This window comes from Mytilus californianus, unplaced genomic scaffold, assembly GCF_021869535.1.
Source record: "Mytilus californianus isolate M0D057914Y unplaced genomic scaffold, xbMytCali1.0.p SCAF_6, whole genome shotgun sequence".
Lineage (NCBI taxonomy): Eukaryota > Metazoa > Mollusca > Bivalvia > Mytilida > Mytilidae > Mytilus > Mytilus californianus.
The window spans coordinates 37,510,496-37,533,292 of record NW_026262712.1 but is presented as its reverse complement, the minus strand read 5'-3'; the positions used below and the strand labels follow the sequence as shown (position 1 = coordinate 37,533,292).

General features: G+C 31.7%; 1 protein-coding gene and 1 pseudogene across 1 annotated transcript in view; both read right to left on the bottom strand.

Annotated features, from left to right (window-relative positions):
* LOC127705450 (uncharacterized) overlaps positions 1-22,797 on the bottom strand; it is a 351,867-nt gene that overhangs the window by 93,297 nt on the left and 235,773 nt on the right. The gene's annotated exons all lie outside the window — the stretch shown is intronic.
* On the bottom strand, positions 8,237-14,049 carry LOC127705626 (uncharacterized; annotated as a pseudogene).

Below are 22,797 nucleotides of genomic sequence, written 5' to 3'. Positions count from 1 at the left end.
CGTAACTAGAACGTATTACTGTCGTAGCGAAAACGTAGAAGGATCTTATCAGGATCATAGCAAGGTCATGGTATAAACGTGACAAATATGAAATATTCAATATTCAAGCCGACCATTCCACGATCTCACTGCCATTATATTTTTTTGTAGATCATAGTGGGATCTTCATGGTCTTGGTCTAGTGTGATAAAGGCTTAAAAGATACACTACAAACCAGGCTATCTTAATAATCTAGAAACAATTCAGCATCGGTGGTCGAGTGGTCTAAGTAGTCGAACATCGATCACGCAGGTATGTTAATGCTGTTCTAGAGTAAATTGGCTATTTATTCATAAAAAATCATTAAAATTTGAAAATATTTTGAATTTTAGTCTAGAAACTTTCATACCCAAAACTAATTTTGATCATCCCTTACATCATCCGCACTTTGAATTTCTGCTGTCTCAGAACCCCCCCCCCCCCCCCCACCTCGTTACCATGGTAACGGGCGACATTCAAAGATGGCGTGTGAACTTTCATCTTCAAGAGCCCGGCACACCCCAAAGAACTACACCAATGAATGAAAAAAAAGTTGTATTTGGTTGACAAAGATGTTATCTTTCCTGTAACAGCTGTTTTTTCGTTAAATATGTCCTTTTCTAATAAAAAATATAACAGAAGTAAAAGTGTTCATGAATCTTGAAAAAATCACGGTGCATACGAATGTCATGAGGAACAAAAGGGAGGATACTCTAACGTTATACTTTGAAAAAACTTTCGTAACCCCATGTTCTCCACATATGTGCCGATTGTAAGTAAAATTAACTTGGTTACTTTCCTAACTACGGTTCTCATAGGGGGTTTACGACTTAAAGATAGGACAAAGGTTTAGGAAAGTAAGATAACGAGATGACGAACGACAAAACAGTCTTTCTAAAACAAAATGATTCTCCTGATAAGAAAAAAAAAGTTTTAACCAGCACTAGTGCATGGAAGTATGAAGCCCCTTCTATCAAACTCATGTTTCATGAGAAATATTAATCTACTCAGCCCTGATAAAGTTGTTTTTCAATGTTTGTTTTTAAACATTTTTTAAATAGTTCACTGAACATTTATAGTATGGAATTCCAACATGACATGTGTAAATGGATCTTTTCTTTGAAACAATATCTCGAGCTATGTTCATTTCATAGTAAATTAATAAATTTAAAAACAGGTCCATGCATTGGTCCAGAATTAAAACAAGAAAAAATATAATACTAGGTCATGTACATGATGTAGGTAAATACAGTATTATTATGTATAGAAAAAAAATAAGAGATTTCCTTTAAGTTTGTTTATTCAATAAAGTTATATGCATGTGAAAGCCATTACTTCTTCAAGAGTTCATTATGAGACCAGAGTATTATTTGACTATTAGATACATAACGTCTTTATCAAAAGTTTCAAATAGTTTTCTCAAACTTAATACCAAAAGCATTGTATATGTCATACTAAACTGAAAGTCCTTATCATAATGCATACAATACTTTCTTGTGGTTTTCCATTATACATAATAAATGTAGACATATATCGTCCTGCTGATTTTCATATGTTAATATACTGGAAAATTCTTATTGAATTCCTAAACTTGTATTTTATTTCACATGTAACATGCAAAGAATATTCCTATATACATGTAAGATATTGTGAATTACAATATATATACCAGTAAGTACATGCAGTTACCAGCCTGCCAAATATGATGTTTGAATTATAATTCTCACTCATTTCACAGTTTTATGTATATATCCAAAATAATCTCAATAACTGCCATATAATGAATAATGATATGAACATTTCCTTTTGTGTGTTGATCTTACAGGAAAGAAAAGCAGTCATTTCCTCTGGTGTAATACTTTTATTTCTTTGTCTTCAATGTTTCAGAGTCAGTTTTAACAGTCATGTAATTGTTCCTTTTGTTGTCATATTGAAAATTGCTTCATTCCAAAAGTCACATGTGACATGGCATGGGGTTATTTTATATTCAGCACTTGTTAGCTTATGCCATCACTTGGCGTCCGTCGTCGTCCGTCGTCTGTCGTCTGTCGTCGTTGTCGTCGTCTGTTGTCGTCTGTCATCGTAAACTATTTTTAAAATCTTCTCCTCTGAAACTACTGGGCTAAATACCTTCAAACTTTAACTAAATGTTCCTTAGGGTATCTAGTTTATAAATTTTATATCTCAAAAACTAAAGCTTTTAGAGCAAATCTTACAAGGAATAAAATTGTTCAAATGGTCAAGATCTATCAGCTCTGAAATTTTCAGACGAATCGAACAACCCATTGTTGGGTTGCTGCCACCGAATTGGTAGTTTTAACAAAATTTTGCAGTTTTTTGTTATTATTTTGAATATTATTATAGATATATATAAACTGTAAGCAGCAATTATGTTCAGCAAAATAAGATCTACAAAAAGATTAATATGACCATAATTATCAATTGACCCCCTAAGGAGTTATTGCCCTTTAAAGACAATTTTACACAATTTGTTCATCAAGTTTGCTAACATTTAAAAATATTCTCCTCTGAAACTACTGGGCCAATTACCTTCAAACTTTAACTAAATGTTCCTTATGGTATCTTGTTTATAAATGATATCCGAAGTTTGTATCCATCGACAAACATGGCCGCCATGGCTAAAAATAGAACATAAGGGTCAAATGCAGTTTTTGGCTTATACCTCTGAAACTAAAGCATTTAGAGCAAATGTGACATGGTGTAAAATTGTTTAATTGGTCAAGATCTATCGGCCCTGAAATTATCAGACGAATCGAACAACCCATTGTTGGGTTGCTGCCACCAAATTGGTAGTTTTAACAGAATTTTGCAGTTTTTCGTTATTATTTTGAATATTATTATAGATATATATAAACTGTAAGCAGCAATAATGTTCAGCAAAGTAAGATCTACAAAAAAGTTAATATGACAAAAATTGTCAATTGACCCCTTAAGGAGTTATTGTCCTTTAAAGACAATTTTACACAATTTGTTCATCAAATTTGCTAACATTTAAAAATCTTCTCCTCTGAAATACAGGTGAGCGATTTAGGCTCTTGAGAGCCTCTTGTTATAGTTTTGTTATATGTCGTCTAGCTTTTATCTTTAAAACATTCATTTCACCTCCTTTTCATGCATAGATCTAAAACTATCCCCATATATGGTTATAAATTGTTTGTCAATTTCCTTGTGTGTGTTGATCTTCAAAAGAATACTTGTATAACACCATTGCCTCCAAGTCATCTGAATACATATACTGAACAAAATTATGTAAACATTTAGTGGCATTTTAAAGTTATTAGTATTGAATGTTATGATACAAAAGGAAAACTTCAGTCAAAATTTTGTGTTCCTAAATTATTATTGGATTAAAAGTAAACTTGACAAAAAGTTCTTCATTGATTTAAAATGAACTTTTAATTGATGAATTTTCTATAAAAGTACAATACAGTTCTTAAGTACAACTTACTTCAACTGATATTTACCCATCAATTTGTTATTAATTAATATGACTTAGTCAATATTAAGTGGATGTGACTCAATACAACAGACAACATATATATTCACATAACCTGAGGGGCTGGATGGTGTTTACAGAATAGATAATAATCCTTATGGGCAAAAAGTGGAGAATAAAGGGCTGAAAATTTAAAGAATAAAAATTGACCAATAATAAAAGAGAATAATAGGGTGTTTGAATACAAAGAATAGAGAATAATGGGCAAAATAGATAAAGAATGGAGGAAATTGTATAACAAAAGAATAAAGAACTGAAAGGCCCCCAGCAAGACTCATACATTATAATATTAATACTTACATTGTGTAGACCTCATATTTGATATTATAGAAACTACACTCTTCAGGCATTGACATGTCAATGTAATGTGTGCATGGTGTAAATAAATCTGCAAAAGAAGTACCAATAATTACCGAAAGGTTTCAAACTAAATTTTATACACACCAGATTGTAAATAAACATAATTAAGGTTGATGTGAATTGTTTTGAAACATGATTGTCAAAATGTGAAAAGATCTACACAAAGAAACCTAAACTTCAATACACATTTTTATAGTGAATCAATATTACAAATAAACATTTTATATAATATATTGACAATAAACATAAGAAATTTAAATGTTCACTAAAAGGGATGATTTAAAATGATAGTATGATGACTATTAGATTTGAAACCATAAATGAAAAGTTGTTTATCAATTATGGCTATGATAATAAAATATAGTTCTCACATATCATAACATCTTATGTGCCTGCCTAAACAATTTTATTAAATGCAGGCAAGCCATAGGCATTAGTATGATTGCATGCACAGTGGCATGTATGCATATATTTTTTATAATTTTTTTGGGGGTTTTGTTATATATTATAAATTGGAATAAACAACCAAAAAAAGAAATGATTTTGCATGTGCAATCAGGGCAATCTGAAGATTCATGTTCAAATATACCTAATAGATCTTTAAAAATATGTTTAGCTGTTTGCCTCCAACATAACATTTGAATCATATGACATGCATACGTCGAGACAAATTAAGGGGAGAGGGGAGAATTAAGGGGAAAGCTGGCGGGCATGGTGTTCGGACTTTTGACAAATTCCAATCCTTACGCTGCATTGTTGCTGACCAGTAAGAGTCCATATTTTAAGAATATTAGACCCGCATCTGTGCATGGCAGGTCAATCTGCAAAATGTCCGACAGAAAGTAATTTAGTCAATGGTCAATGAAGATATGATTGTTTATAAGATAGTAAAATAGTGTAAACTTTCATAAATCATTCATAGGAAGTTTGTCCTATACTGAATACAGACTGCCCTCGTCATGTTGACAGCGAAACGTGTAACGAATAACCCAAGTTTTTAGTAAACAATGCGGCTTTCTCAATCGTGAATGAAATGAATATCGATGATCCTCGGCAGTATAAGGCTAAAATAAATTTTTTTTGACTGCATTAACCTGCCTGCGCATTTTTTAATTTTTATATTCAGTGAACATCCAGAATGGTATCTCCCAACTGTCATTGTCTGAACTATAGAATTGTACACAGGACTTTTTTCACCTTAGAACGTTGTTAAAATTTGGTCAAGTGGACAGTGATACATGCAAAGCATGCGGTCTATGTTGCCCTACATGTATGTCCGAAGATGATCCCAATACCTTACTTTGTGATAGTTTTTTTATACAACATTTTAATTGATTATCCCCCAATGTTGTGAATTTGATAAGTTATGAGGAACTGATATTTGGGTACCTAAGTCGTTCAAAGATTGTGAACACTTATTTTTTTTAAATATTTTCTGAGTATGGCTAGATTATGCATCTTGAAAACATACAATCTTGAAGTGTTTCAAGATAAAGATATAGATTCAGTGAGACTATTCAATTTTACAATTCGAAAATATATAGAATATGCATATACTCATCACAAAATGAAACATCAAAATCAGATTTTAAACAAATACATTTTACGCAACATTTCCTGACTATGTTTTGAAAATGACAAAATAATTTTATTTTTTTTAACACATGATATTTATATCAAATTGATTACAATTGTAATCAAGTAGTTTCTGATTATCTTATTTTGGATCTTTTCCTGAACAATACAATTATCTAAATATAGAAAAGGTTTCCATCAAATGACATGGCCAAATTGTGTGTTTGACTTTTGCAGATAACACGTTAGAGTTATCTCTCTTTGGATAGATATCAAATCATAAATTGTTTTATAACAACTTGTAGATAAAAAATAATATCTCAATGGAATTCTATACTAACAAAAATGCGTAATACATCCCAAAGGAGGCACCAAAGAGGTATGTTCCTCCGTGTTTTTTATGTAAAAAGTTAATATAAAATTTCAATGATAATATTAAATATGTAGTGGAACTAGTTTATCACTAACCAGTCAACACTAAAGCTGTGAGTTTGAATCCCACACATGGCCGGTGCACTCGACTCCAATCTTAATTGACTAGCATTGTCAGTTTTCCTACCGATTTCGGTGATTAATGCGGGCACTCCGGCTTCGTCCACCATATAAAAACTGACCGCCATGAAAAAAAAAACAATAGTGTTGAAAGTGGCGTTAAATACCAATCCATCAATCAATCAATCAAATCGAAAAAATTATTTTTCTTATATTTTCTTTGGAGCAATTTTGTTTTATTCTCTTCGTTCCCCCTTTTTGTTTTACTTTTGTTTGTTGATTGATGTATTCATTGGTTTATATATCAGTTTTCTCTGCTTATTTGCATGATTGATAATTGGTATTTGATACAGATTTGGAGGTTCTGCTAGTATTTTTTCTTGTTGCCTGTATTATTATCATAATTGAACATGTTGAAGTAGCCAATGTCTTTAGTTTCGTGACTTTATAACGATTTTGTATGCTTTTTCAAAGTTCAAAATGAGTGTCTGAATGGGGTTTACAATAAGACATAATAATGAGCAAAAAGTGCAGAATATACGGCCAATAAATAAAGAATAGAACAAAAAAGTAAAATTAAAGATATAGAAAAATAGGGTCCAACATTTGAAATAAAAGAGAACAATGTGCAAAAAAGTAAATAATGCAGAAAACTGGTAAATAAATTAAAGAATACAGAAATGAAGGAACCCCATCATATCCAGACCCTCATATATACATAGTTGTGACAGAAAAAATAGTTTGTCACAATTTAAAAAAAAATAATCTCATATTTGGTATTTGAAAAACTAATGTCTTCAAATTTGATCAAATTTATTAGTGACAAAGAAGAAACAAAACAATTCTAATGTAAAACAAATAAAAAAATTAATAAAACGAAGGATACGAACGTATTAAAAAGAAACAGAATTTGGAGCGTCTTCATATTATATGATTTAATATAATGTATACGAATTTCATAAATACCGCCGGATTAAGAGTATAAACTTTTATCACGTGACGCAAGGGAATATATACCAGGTTTTACCAGCCTTGTTTTGATCAATAATATTGAGATGTACACAAAGAATAACATTTGACAGACCGTGACTTAGGTTTGTAACATACGCGTTTATAATGACAATGAGGGTCGGTTGAAAACAAAACTTTACGACAAAAGAGATGATTTCAGCTTCCCAATTGTGAACTTTCCATTTCTATGTAGCAACATTCAAGCAGCGCCTGCATACGGAGTATATATCTCCCAATTGATACGATATTCCCGGGCTTGTGTTTCCTATCATGATTTCCTTGATAGAGGATTGCTGCTCACAAGGAAGCTATTAAACCAAGAGTTCCAAATGGTGAAGTTGAAATCATCCCTTCGTAAATTTTACGGACGCCATCACGAGTTGGTTGACCGTTATGGAATAACCGTTTCACAGATGATATCGGATATGTTCCTCATGTCGTAACTACAATACCCTTCCCTTTTCACGAGTGTGACTTACCGAATTAGACTATTTACCGGATTTGTAATAACATAAGCAATACGACGGGTGCCACATGTGGAGCAGGATCTGCTTACCCTTCTGGAGCACCTGAGATCACCCCCAGTTTTTGGTGGGGTTCGTGTTGCTTAGTCTTAAGTTTTCTATGTTGTGTCATCTGTATTATTATTTGTCTGTTTGTCTTTTTATTTTTGGCCATGGCGTTGTCAGTTTGTTTTCGATCTTTGAGTTTGACTGTCCCTCTGGTATCTTTTGTCCCTCTTTTATAAATAATGTTGATTGGTTGAATTTCAATAAAGACTGGGCTCTACTAATCTACTTTCGCTTTTCGTTGCCTCTGAATGTGTAAAATCACTATCAATTAATGTAGGTTTCTTCTCTTTTTATTACTCTACATAAATAGGAAATGTTATTCTCTCTATCCTCGACTCTATCATATTCTTCATAAAATCAGACAACGTACGGTATTACAATCGTAGACATAACCCCTCCCCATTTTTTGATGGTATAAAAATCAATCATGCTGCAGTCTGCTTAATTTCCAGGCATTTCAAGTGAGGTACCTGTCTTATAAATTCTAAATTAAATCGCTTATTACTAGGTCGATGATTCATGACTAAAGTCTTTAGCAAACAACACAATCCTTGGATTCTATGGCAAGTAATGCAAAATGCAATGTCCAATAAATATCAAATATGTTATGCATATATAAAATGTCTTTACAATATCGCTTAATTTAGAATAAATACTTTAATCATAAACAAATCTACTTTTGAATACTTTGTTATGGCACGCCCTTATAACAAAAATATAAATTTATTTAACATTAAAAATTGTCTTTACTAAATATCTTTTATTTTTTATAAGATATCTCAATGTATTCAAAGATATCAAATTTATGATATGCATTATATTTGATATTTCATTTTGTTTGAAATCTCATGAAATATATAATATATAACATGTATAGAATAAACCTTGAAAGATATATTTTAACTTTCATCAAATATCTTCTTATATTGGGTTAATGGAATAGATCTTAAATGTTTTATGATAAAAATATGTTATCATATATAGGATTTTTTAACAAATTTAAAAGATATTTAATATATTTCAAAAGGGTATAAGAAATTTTATAAAAATTTCGAATTTTAACTGAAACGTGTGTTATGTTGGGATTCTGTTTAAATTTGTTAGTAACTGTCCAGACTTTTGAATATATTTTATATTCTTTGAGATACATTCTAATATTTTCTTTAAGAATTATCCAATGCAAAAAGATCTTGGAAATCTGATATCATATATAAGAAATCTTTTAGAGTAACTCAGTTTATTTGACATATTTTAAAGTTCATATGATATCTTATACAATTGATGAGATACATTTCAATCTATTTATAAGATACCTTATTTTCTAAAACAATTTATAGATATTGTTATGTTTGAAATAATACTGATATGAAATGCAATACTTGCAATAACTTGGTTTGTTGCATTGTTATGATATATCAGAATTTTGATGCATAGCATAAACAAATAGGAATGATAATTATTCTTAAATTTAAAATCCATCGTTGAAATAGACTGATTTATAAGTATCCAAGAAATAAGCTGAAGCATAAGTATCATCTCACATTGAAGCTAAGGTCTCCTCTATGATATTCAATCCTATCATTCAGAGTATGCCAACCGAGTTGTTAAACATTAAGAGAAATTAAACTTCTTGTTTTTGCATTAATAATTCATTCACGAAACCGGGTTAAGGCATTGCTGATAAGAAATGGACCTAGTCAATGTTTATTTACAGAAGATGTTTTTATAGTGATCAACGGAAGGCAACTCTTTTCACATTTAGTTTAAACTAGTAGTTTTTTTTATTGAAAGCTGCAATTTTGGTTTTTAGAATGCAAGCGTTTGAAATGAAACGAATGAAAAAGCGAGTTTCATTTACCGATAACTTATTGACAGATATTCAAGTGAGTTTGCTTCACGTTGTCCATGTATATATCAAATGTTTATTATTTCAAAATTACTTGTTCTTGCAATATTACTTATTTTCTTATAGCTTATATTATAGTATAGCTTTTTTCTTACAATATAACTTAATATAACTTAGTCTGACAATTTATAGAATTCTTACATTATTACTTACCCTAACAAATTTCGTATTCTGCAATTTTGTCTTGTACAAAAAACGAGTTGCCAAGAATACAGTCAAAATACGTTCATCTCATACATGTTATATGAGATAATCAATTTTATTTATATTTGTTTAGCATTGAACACATGCTAATATGAAATTCACTCTATGTGTTGTTTATTTTTTCGTTTTTTTTTTTTGTTTGATTTTTTTCTAGAAATTGCGCGTTAGAGGTTGGAGTGTTCTTTTGAAAATGATATAGTGTGACCCGCCATCGATGATAGGGAGCCCTATAATTTAACATTGGTCGTCCATCCGTCTGTACGTCAACGAAAAAACTCCAACAGGATAGGTACATGAGGTAGGAAGGCAATGATTTGTATAGTTGTACATAAGACGTGGATTTTATTTTGATTGTGAAAATTGGTCAATTCATTGACGTAGTTTTTTGTTATAAAAAATCACACATTTTGAGAACATTTGTAATACCTCGTTTCTCGTTTCAAAAAAAATTATATATAGGTAAAATATTCAATTTCAAATTAATTCAGTGTAAAGTTTTGGTATAAAGACTTGGCATTTGTTAAAAATCATAAATTTTATAAAATATCTTTTTATGTCAGACTAGCGTTCATTCATTCTGTGTAGGGTCATGGTAATTAACTTGACGGTTTGCGGTGTATGTGATTAACTAAAGACTAAAAAGCCATCAGTTCTTTGGTGTTCCGAATGTGACGAGGGTCTATGCACTGAATGTGACAAACATCATGCTGTATCTAAGTCAAGTCGTACTCAAAGCACAATACCTACTGCCGAATATAAACAACTACCAACAGACATTTTAAAAATTACTCATACTTGCTCAACACACAATGAAAAATACCAAACATACTGCAGAAAACATGATTGTCCTTGCTGTCACAGATGCGTTATTGAAACTCATAATGATTGTAAAGATATCACTGCAATTAATGACATCATAAAGGATATCAAGTCATCATATGCACTGCACGATATCAAGCTGATGCTTGTGGAAGTTGCCGCAAATTTAGAGAAAGTTATTTAAGATCAAAAAGATAATCTTACGTCCTTGAAAGACCAGAGAATATGGATAGAGAATGAAATCCAGCAAACAAGGATAAAAATAAACAGTCACCTTGACCAAATCCAAGATGACCTGATGAAGGAGTTGAATACGGTAGTGGAAGAGAAAGATAGAAAGAAAGAAAATAGAAGTTTTACTGACTCCATTGTAGAAAAAGAACAAAGAAATATATGAGTACAAGAAGACTCTTTCTAACATAAAGCAGCATGCTTCAGAGCTTCAAACATTTTTATCAATGTGGCTAATGAAGAAAATTTTTTGGAAACATTGGCAGCCTACGAAAGTCTGAAGCAAACTCTATTGTTATTGAAAAATGACGGAGCTTTCCAAAAATTTCCAATCTTAAACCTATTGGACAAATAGAAGTTGAAATGATACCCAATGAAGTAGTTATGACACGAAGGAAAAGGAAAGGGAAATAACCTCAGTTGAAGATAGTAAATACTTCATCGCGTTCAATTGAAGATATAAAGTTGAATTTGAAACAAACCGTCAATACAGGATTGAACAGGACGACAGGCTGCTTAATACTTGTTTTGGCTTTCTTACTTTTTTGACGAAAGCCAAAACAAGTACAAAGTTGAAGAGCATTGAGGACCAAAACACTCTCGGATACCCCTTTTATTGTTTCAGACTTTGAACTTCTCCATTTTACTTTCCAGACCCCAAAATGCCAATCTGGGTGGAATTTTGTGTGACCAACTTCCATCATTGAAAACTGAACTGAATTGTGTCTGTTGGTCATAGTTATCCATAGTCCATACCTTATTAAAGAAAGAAAAATATAATATTCATAAATAATATGCACGAAAATAATGGAAAAGTTAATATGAAATAGAATAAAAAAAACCGTAACATTTGACCAATTGCCTTAATACATAAGACAGTATTGCACAGTAAATAATGTGTTTTGTGAGGTCTTTGTGTTTATTTTGTTTTTTTTTTTGTTTTTTTTTTTTTGTTGTTTTTTTTTTTTAATTCAGTCCACCTCAGGAGTTGTTATGAATATTGGATAATTCATTAACAGAAATGCCCACATGGGCCACATATATGCTTGTGAGTCACATTATGAGAACGTGATGGGATTAGATATATAAAGCGAACGAAAATTCATGGAAGTATAATCCATCTAAATGTTTTGTCCTTGTAAAATTAGTCAACATGCATAAAAAAGGTTGATGTGTACCAATATATTTGTGTACCATTATCTTTAGTTCAAATTTAAAGTATAATAAGTATGGAGTATGTTTTTGAAATGTGCATGTTTCAAATACTAGTTTTGTGTGCGTCTGTGTCTCACACTTACCCTATAACAGTGTATCTTGTTCTGTCCCGTACAGTTATCCATGTGTAATTTCACATCAGTTTCACCATAACTTTTATACTGAAAGTGATGATGCAAAATGCTAGTCACAGAGTTTGCACCTTTTCTTGAGTGCTGACCTTCATCAACTAAGTAAAAAATTTGGGACCCTGTAAAACAAACTACTAATTTAATTAAACTTGTTTCCTACACATAATGAAACACGCATTATGTCAGACATATTTAAACATTTCTTAACTGAAATCTTAATTCATGTAGTAACAGAAAGTACAATTTTCAATTGTTTGCGTCTGTTTTTTTCTTTTATTCAGGTTTGTCTTTGTCCCTTCATTTCCTTCTTCTTGAATAACATGACTATAATGCTTTGGTTGTCTACCCTGTCCCTATAATGCAAAACAAATATTTACCTACATGTAATTACAGAACTTAATTTGACTGAATACTATTCAGTTAAATCAAAATAAAAGTATACATTTTCATTTACATGAATATTACCTGATCTTTCTGTACATATTCCAAAACACTGGCACTTTCTGGGTTTTTTAAAGAATAGTGGTCCAACCTACTGAGCATAATGTGGATAATGCACTTGCTGCGCATGTTTTACACCTTCCAAAGAACATGCTTGCTGACCTGTAAATATAAAAAAATATTATTTTCATACATAATGACACGTACATGTAAATGAAGACAAATCATTAAAAAATATAATGCGCTTATATTTGTAATAAACTAAAAATGACAAATGCAGGTTATATGCTCAAAATGTTTTGTTGGGTTACAATGTACATGTATCAAGTGTATATACCTTTTTCCTTGAAACTGTAAAGAATTCTGTTGTTTTTTTTTTGTTTTTTTTGTTGTTTTTTTTTAATAACTTTGTTCCAAAATTTAATAAAACTTAAAAATTGTAAATGATAATTGAAATATAATCTATAGTTTGATTGCTTCAACAATTAACACAGGACAGACAACTTTATACAGCAGTACACATAAATGCGTGTACAAGTATATGTATATTTTTGTCTTCAAATTATGTATAATACACACATTTTACAATGTATATATGCCAGCAAAATAGAAAATTTAATCAAGTTTGTCATAAAGGTAGGACTGTTTCCTTTAATATAGAGTCATCAGTGGTGCTCACTCCAATAAAGCACCCACAGCAAATTTATACAAGTGTAACAGGAGGGTCGTGTGGCTATGCGTCACCGTCCCCTCGTGTTGATTGAACGTGTCCGGCTCTGAAAGGTTCGTTCCACTGAGCTCTGGCAAATGAGGTCATACACAGATGTTCAGATACTTTAATATTCTAAATAACACTTAAACATGTATGATGAAGCCAAAACATAATTAAGGTAAATAAAATCCACAGTCAAAGAGTGCTGAGCTATTTCAGCTCCTCTTGGTCTACTTCAGACCCGGTACAAAGTTTCTTTTCTTTTCTTTTCACAAGTACATTTTAGTAGGTATAATTCCTCCATAAGAATGGCTAAGTCTTCTACAAAATATCCAGTAAGTTGACGAAACGGCTACAAAATCATCACAATATAATTTCATTTAAATGTTCAATTCATTATTCCGCTTTTGCACAGTGATATTGTTCATTTTGAGTCATCCAATATTCTTGCCTTGTCAAGGGAGATTATTTCAGCATCTGCGTTACACAAGTAAGTATGTACATGTATATACAATCTACCTTATAAAAAAAAAATTAATTAAAAACAAATTACCTCTTTGTTTGTTGTCTTCTGACATGGAAAAATATACTGATTTAGCTTCAATACATTCATCTCTGTAATTGTCTCTCTGTACCGTTGCTTACCCTATGTGGTCCTGGTATTGTGTCAGTTTAATTGTCTTTTCTTCTTCTGTCAAATTTCCACTGTTTGTTATAGAGCTTACATAACCCTTGTATGTGTGACATAAATCAGTAGCTGGCTTGATAATTACTATTTGGGGTGTCTGTTTTAACCATATTTCCTTGAATTTTGAAAGGCATATTTTCCTTATGTTCATAGACTCACATGCCTTCAACTACTCCTCATGTGTATCTGCTTTAGTTTTGTCTGACGGAAGTAGAATGGCGTGCGATTTCTGGTTTGGCATTCTCCCAGGCAAAGGAAGTCCATGTTGGTTGGCATAAGATTGAAGGAAGCGTTTAACTGATTCAACACCTGAAAGTTTCAGTGCATGTTTTGGAGTTTTCCCGTTATTGCCATGTGTACGAGGTGCAAGACCTTCAGCATCAAGCGATCTACCAATGGCATCATTTATTTTCTTATTAACTCCATGGGTAAATGCAAATGTCTCTCTACAAACCGGCTGTTCATTAAAAAAAAATTCCTGTCTCGACTTCTCCCTTTCGTGTGATTTGTGTTTTTCGGATTGTGTAAAATCCCCAGACTGTATGTGATGAAAAAGCTGAAACTATTGCAATATCAGGCAGGCTCAAGATCTTTAACTTCCCCCTCCAAAATAAAGATAAAGCAGTTTACAGCAGGAGATGAACAAACGAACAGATCTAGAAATATCGTTTGTTTAAATATTATTGAGTGGCGTTTAATATATAAACAGAGTGATTTTCTTTAGAAAAAGATTTCATTTAAGATAAAGCTCCAGAAATAAGAATATGGGGAATGATTACGAAATAACAGCTTTGAATAGACAAAAGGACAAATATGTGAACACTTACAGGTTGCACTTCTGTAAATGTAGACAATGCAATTCTTTATGTCTATCTTTTTATATAGGAAATGTTATTTTATTCTTTCTCGATTCTTTCTTATTTTTTCATATAAAAAAAAACAGAGAACGTACGATTCAACAAACATTCGAACCCCTCCCCTTTTCTACTTGGTATTAAAATCAATCATCCTGCAGTCTCTACATTCAAACCACTGGGTAACAAAATAGAAAAGTCTGCTTTTTTGTTCTTCTAAATGTTTAATCCTCAGACAATCCCGTGGGAAACCTGTCCAATGAATTCCAAATCTAACCGCTAATTACTTAATCAATAATTCATAACTTTATCTTTTAGGGTAGCACAGTTATCATCCTGGGTTCTATGACTCACCTACAAAAATGCAATGTACGATATATAAAAAATTTTGAACAAATAGTTACATTCTATTTTTAAATAACGAAACGGTGTTATGGCACGTCATTTTAACAAAAATGTAAATTTGTTAAACATTAAAAAACGTACTATATCAAATATCTTCTATTTGTTATAAGATGTATCATATTATCTAAAGATATCAAATTTATAACATATATTATACATGATATTTTATGTAAGTTTAAATATAAGACATCTCATAAGATATATAAGATATCTAATGAAATATATACATATATCTGTTTATCTTCATTAAATATCTTATAAAATCTTATAAAATACATTCTATCATATATAGGATTTCTTAACAAATCTGAAAGATATTTCATTAAGTTTATAAAACATTTTATAAATTTAGAATTCTAAATGTATATAAACTCATAATAGATACCAGGGTTGAAATTACGTACGCCAGACGAGCATGTCGTCTACAAAAGACTCATCAGTAACGCTCGAATTAACAAAATTGAAAAGGGCCATTAAGGACCGAAAATTCCGACCAAAATTTGTTCACCACAATTTGGATCCCGAGTAAATTATTTTCTGTAACTGTCTAAAATTTTAAAGACATCTTTGTTTCTTTGAAAGATACCAAATAAATCATCTGTAGCATAATTATCATTACATAGAAACATAGGTTCACCTTAATGATATTCATTCCTTTTCTTCCAAGTATGCGAACCGAGTTGTTTAAACATCTGAAGAGATGACACTCCATGTTTGCATTAAGAATTCAGTCACGAATTCTGATTAAGGCATTGATGATAAGTAATAGTCCTAGTGGATATCTATGAATCCGGAATAAGACATTGATGATAAGCGATGGTCCTGGTGGTTTTTATGAATCCGAGTTTAGGCATTGCTGATTTACCCAGATTAATGCATTTCAGATAAGCTATAGATCACAAATTTTGAGAAACATCTGGAATACATAGATTGCAACAAAAATTGTAAGATATATAAAATTTGCTACTTCAAATTGATTCCCAGTGTAAAATTTCGAGTAAACACTTGGCCCTAGTTAAAAAAAACACAACTTTTAAGTAGCATCTTTTTGAACTAGGATTTCAATGAAACGTAATATTTTAAATTAAATCCTTTGACCACCACATTTTTAAATGGCTGCCATAATACATAGAAAAAATCCTAGTCAGGTCAGATTTTATGAAACTTAATATATACTTAGGATATCGTTAAATTTGAAACCATTTTTAATGTATTGCTTTCTTTGTATTTCAAATAAATATTTGTCTATGTGCCTCAAACAATCATGACTTATAGTAAATTGCCAACAGAGATTTTGGAAATTACACACAATTGCTTAAAACACAATGAAAAATACCAAACATACTGCAGAAAGCATGACTGTCCTTGCTGCCGCAGATGCTTTATTGAAGCTCATAACGATTGTAAAGATATCACTGTGATTGATGACATCATAAAGGATGTCAAGTCCTCAAATGCACTATACGATATCGAGCTCATGCTAATAGAAGTTGCAGATAATTTGGAGAAAATAACGAAAGACCGAAAAAATAATCTTACATCCCTAAAAGACCAGAAAAGAGATATTGAAATAGCGATTCAACAAACGAGGATAAGAATCAACAGTCACCTTGACCAAATCCAAGAAAACCTGATGAAGGAATTGAATACTAAAGAGGAGAAAGAAAGACAGAAAATAAAAGATTTACTGACTTCATTGGAGAAAAAGAACACAGTAATAAATGAATACAAGACTACTCTTTCGAATGTAAAGTAGCACGCGTCAGAGTTGCAAACATATTTAGCCATCAAACAGATGGAAACTAATATGACTGTTGAAGAGAGATTTTTGGAAACATTGGCAAGCTCCGAAAGTCTCAAGCAGGTTGTTTTGTTCTTGAAATATGATGATGCTTTCCAAAAGATTTCCAATTTGAAGAAAAATGGACAGATAGATGTGGAGATGAAATGCAGTAACGTTATTATGAAGAGAAAAAAGATGAAACAAGCTCAGTTAGAGGTAGTCAGTAAATCACCAAGATTAATTGAAGACATACAATTGAATTTGAAACAAACTATCAATACAGGGTTGTCCAACACGACAGGCTGTTTAATACTACCTGATGGCAGATTGGTACTTTCCTGTCGGTCGAATAATCATGTAAAAATTTTCAGTAGTGACTGAGACAAAGTTTTTGAAATCATTTTAAAACCATGTAATGTAATGGATATAACATTTATTCCAGAAGATAACACTATTGCTGCAACATCTGGTGGTAATGGCAGTAGTTCTATAAATATTATAGATATAAAAAAACAGAAAAGTCTGCAGAAAAATTAGTTTAGAATCGTGGTATTATAGAATAGTGTACAATAACTCTAAGCTTATCACTTGCGCAAGGTTTGAAGGTTTACACATACTTAAAAATGGGAGTTGTGAAGTAATTGAAAAATTAAAGATATCTAAAATGTCAAAATGTTCATATGTTGCAAAATTTAACAATAAACTTTATTACGCAAATTGCGAACAACATACAGTAACTTGTTGTGATATGAAAGGAATAGTGATTTGGACATTCAAAGACGAGAGCGTATTGAAATTCCCAAGAGGTATCACTGTAGACAATAATGGTAACGATTATGTAGCGCGTTTTTACTTTTATAAAAGTTATTGTGTTGTCGTCAGATGGAAAGCGATCGATGGAGCTATTGAGTGCGAAAGATGGACTACATGAACCAACCGTATTAAACTATGATCGATCAACAAACCAATTACTAGTGGTAAATAGAAAGGATACTGCCCTCCTCTTCCAGGTTGAAAGCAAAAATTTGAAAACAATCAACTAAACAGGGACATTGATTTAGAAACCAATCAACTAAGCAGGGACATAGATTCACAGAAACCTTTTTGCCGATAAAACATTACATGACTTTGAAATGGTAATTGTCATCAAATATTGTGATTATGATCAAGTTAAAACAATTGTAAATGTTGTAAAAATATGTTTTGTCGATTCTTATAATTCTTATTTTAGTTATTTCAAAACATTTTGCAGAAAAAAGTAAATGACTAATTAAACAAAATCAACATATCATAGCAATAATTTAAAAACAAAGTTGAAACTTTCTTTTTGCCTTTTTATGGAAAATTTAATTTAAGGAATTTATATTTTAGTAGATTAAAGATAATGAAACAATACATTATCCTTCCATAGCAGGTCCTTCCCAGCGATAGATATTTAAGATAATGTATAAGCATTAGATAAACTAGAATTTTCTTACCAAAGATACGTTGATTGGTGGGTGTCCAGCAGCCAAAATTTATACAAATTGATTGGATAAAATGTTAATGTCGTTTGAATCTATGCTACTTTACATTAGATTGTCACATGTTAAATTAACCGCACACGTTTGTCTAATAATCTGAGTCATTTTGGTATTTTTCATTATTAGGTTCATTTGTCACATACTATAAGCGTACGTCATCAACTACATTTGGTGTGTAGAATGTATTTAGAGTGTACGTATCAGTCCGTTAGGGTTTTTATCTGACCTTGACCTTTTTGTCATGAATATGGTTCTTGGTCAATGTTATGATTCTGTGACAAGGCCATTTCTCTGATACAAAACAACAAGTAGTAGGCTAACTATAATTGGTTTAAGGAATAAGTTTAAGTTGTATGGTTAATTGGCCAACATTTAGTTTAGGTGATAAGTATAAAAATGACAAGATGTGGTATGATTGTCAATGTAATAAATATCTACCAAAGAGCAAAAGATGTGGATGTAAGTATATATACAGTGTACAGCCTTTAACAATGAGCAAAACCCATACCGTAAAGTAAGTTATAAAGGGTACCGATAGAAAGTAATAAGATTTGGTAATATTGCCAATGAGACAACTATATATACACCAGAGACCAAATGACGTAGATGTGATCATCTAAAGGTCATTGTACGTCATTCAACACTAAGCAGAACACATACCGTATAGTAGGCTTTGAAGGTCTCTAAAATGACAAACTGTAAAACAATTCACAGGAGAAAACTAACGGCATGATTTTGTACAAAACAATAAACGATATGATAGACGATTGAATGACAACCAATGACTCCGGACTTGTGACAGGCACATGCAACATTGGGCGATGTTAAACATGTTTGCTGGAGATCAAAGCTTTATATTATTGGTTATTAAACAAGTGTTTCAAGGGGGAAATGCCATCTTCTCTACTAGAGTAACCAAAATCTTTGATTTTTCTAAATCGTACAGTGTCGAATATTCAAAGAAGCAAAAGTCACACTAGATTTATCATGTAGAAGTAAACACAGTATATAAATGCTATTTCAAACTTCTTTAGTAGTACTTATTTTAGCTCTTTAGTAAGAAATACAGTTTCAGTTGGTCTTGCTTTCGTTATAATTTATAAATTAACTGTTAACCAATCTTTGAATTGTCTGAAACGTTTAGGATTTTTACCCCAGAGGATAAAATATCTTAGCTGTATTTGGTGAACCTTTCGGATTTCTGGGTCCTATGTGCTCGTCAATTGCGTACATGATTTGGCCTTTTCAATATTTTTATTCGAGCGTAATCGATGAGTCTTTTGAAGACGAAACGTGCGTCTGGCGTACAAAATTATAAGCCTTGTATCTTTCATAAAACAAAATTGTCAGACATTTAGTTAACTCAATACATATATCATTCATATTTAACAGAACTGAGTTTTTGACTGCTGACAGAACCCTAAAAGTAAAACAAAAAGATATGTAGGTGATTTAAATGAAACATGGTGGAAAATGCGTTTATAGGTAAATCAGACATTACATTGGTTGCAATAAAGTACCGTGATTTCCAAGTCAAACAAAAACCGAAAATTTCACATTTGAATTTAACATAGGTAATTAAGTCATACGACAGTGGTGTAACAGCAGAACATAAGAACAAACTGAAAAAATCAATTAGAAGAAGCTTGATTCATTAGATCGACAAAAAGCACACAAACCTAAAGACACAACTTACCGATCTAAGAGTATTCATAGTTACTAAAAACGAATCCAAAGCCAATTACATCTAAACTACACAAATAACTCGTAAAATTAGTTCGAGTCCTCTAGTAGGTGAATTAATACTAATCTTTCAGAGCTTTTAACGAGTCCCTTAAAGGGGCACTAGCTGTCAAATTCATGTTCACCGATTTGACTCAAATTCTCATATTTGATTTATAACAATGTAAAACATTTATCCAAATTATAAAAAGTCTAAAATAAACAATATACCGGGCATAGGCTCGATAATAAGTAGCTTCGTTTCGTGTGTATTTTAGTCTAGACGCCATCTAATTAACTGTCGAGTTGACCTCCGAATACATCCGATTGCCATATAAGCGATATAAACATAAATATAGTTATAAATAGAAAGTAGACTCGTGCTAAAGGATTTTTCTAGGTCTGTTTAATTTCATATCATAGATTAAAAATATATGTTAATCATCGTTTTTACCTGTATAAGAATGTTTGTGGATCGAATCAGTCAATCGAATGGTTTACCTTTGTTTCACTTTCAATGTTGACATTCTTTTCCTTTAAATAATTGAACACGCACAATGCATGCGGTATCCAACTCTAGCTAAGGGGTTAAATTAAAGTTCACATGAATAAGGATTCAATGAGGTCGAATTATTCACTTGCAAGTGAATAATTCATTATCAATGTTTCTTAGCTTATTTTGACAATATTGAACCATACTGGCTGCTAAAAGCGATATATTATTTCACTATTTCACTTTCATTAATGATTGAACAAAAAAAAATCATATTTTATATTTTTTATATATCTCGTAGCCAGGGCCCCTTTCACTATTATCAACGAACTTATCATTAACTTTTGTAATAAAACATATGAATTGAATTTCGATATTTGACCTAGGCCAAAACTGAGGGCGAACATGTTTGTCGAGTTATCCAGTTATTTAGTTTTTTCTCGCTGTGTTGAAGACCCATTGGTGGCCTTGGGATGTTTTCTGCTCTTTGGTCGGGTTGTCGTCTATTTGACAAATTCCCAGTTTCCAATCTCATTTTTACTAGTAAAATATTTTAAAGTATTTAGTGCAATAAATCATGGCTTACAAAAACATATAATTTCAACAGATGGAATTGGTGTATAGCCAATGAAGGCATGGTCTATAAATCTTATACTATCCACACGTTGGATTTGGTATATTCAACTTTTTTTATATAAACATGCAGAATGTGGGGTTATAATGTTTTGAAAGAATTATGGAATACCTTTTTAGCTCACCTGGCCCGAAGGACCAAGTGAGTTTTTCTCATCACTTGGCGTCCGTCGTCCCGGCGTCCGTCGTCGTCGTCCGTCGTCGTTAACTTTTACAAAAATCTTCTCCTCTGCAACTACTGCTGGGCCAAATTTAACCAATCTTGGCCACAATCATCATTGGGGTATCTTGTTTAAAAAATGTGTCCGATGACCCCGCCTGCCAATCAAAATGGCCGACATGGCTGAAAATAGAACATAGGGGTTAAATGCAAGTTTTGTCTGTTATTTAGAAAACTGTTATAAATAGAGAAAAGCTGAGGGCAGCAAAAATCTTCAGAATGTTGAGCTCTACCAATTGTTTATATACGTCAAAACTGTTAGACCACTTATTATAGGAGTTATTGCCTTTAAATGACAAATTTTACCATTGCTTTTCATTTTTGCCTTTCATCTACTTGGTCGAAATTGTCAGTCGATTCCTTATTATAGTTATTGCCCTTTGATGACGATTTTTACCAATTTTTTGTGACGACGACGCCGACGACGGAATGTAGGATCGCTATGTCTCGCTTTTGCGACAAAAGTCGCAGACTCGACAAAAAGGAATATTTTGTGATTATTTTCATAAAAAACAGTGTTAATTCTTAACACGTTATGGGTATTAATACCTTTGCTATATTTTTCATTGTACATGCACGAAGGTAAACTGACCTGTGCACAATACGTAAGCATACAAATTTACAATACTTTAAATATATTCTCTATATCTACTATACCTTTTTTGTTGGCGTCTTTGTTAGATTAATTTGTATGTTTGTTAGAATTTTTTTTGCCAATTTGCCAAATAGGGCTGTCTGTGCTCAAACTAAATAAAAGCAACATTCTTTATGTGATGTCCCAAGCCAGAAGTATGCAGTTAGGTGAATGTCATTAGTTACCGTCTGTCATAATTGTTTTTCGTTTAATGTTATTGGTTTAAACCAGTCGTTACTTTTGTCTTCAGTAATGTTTCTTAATTTTGTTAGCCAGTTTTGATTATGTTACTTCACGGTATGGGCTTTGATTTTTGTCGGAAGCCGTATAGTACTTGTTCACCCACATTCTTGTTCTATGATTTTTGTCGTAAGCCGTATAATACTTTTTCAGCCACATTCTTGTTCTGTGATTTTTGTCGGAAGCCGTATAGTACTTTTTCACCCACATTCTTGTTCTGTGATTTTTGTCCGAAGCCGTATAGTACTTTTTCACCCACATTCTTGTTCTATGATTTTTGTCGGAAGCCGTATAGTACTTTTTCACCCACATTCTTGTTCTATGATTTTTGTCGGAAGCCGTATAGTACTTTTTCACCCACATTCTTGTTCTATGTTTTTTGTCGGAAGCCGTATAGT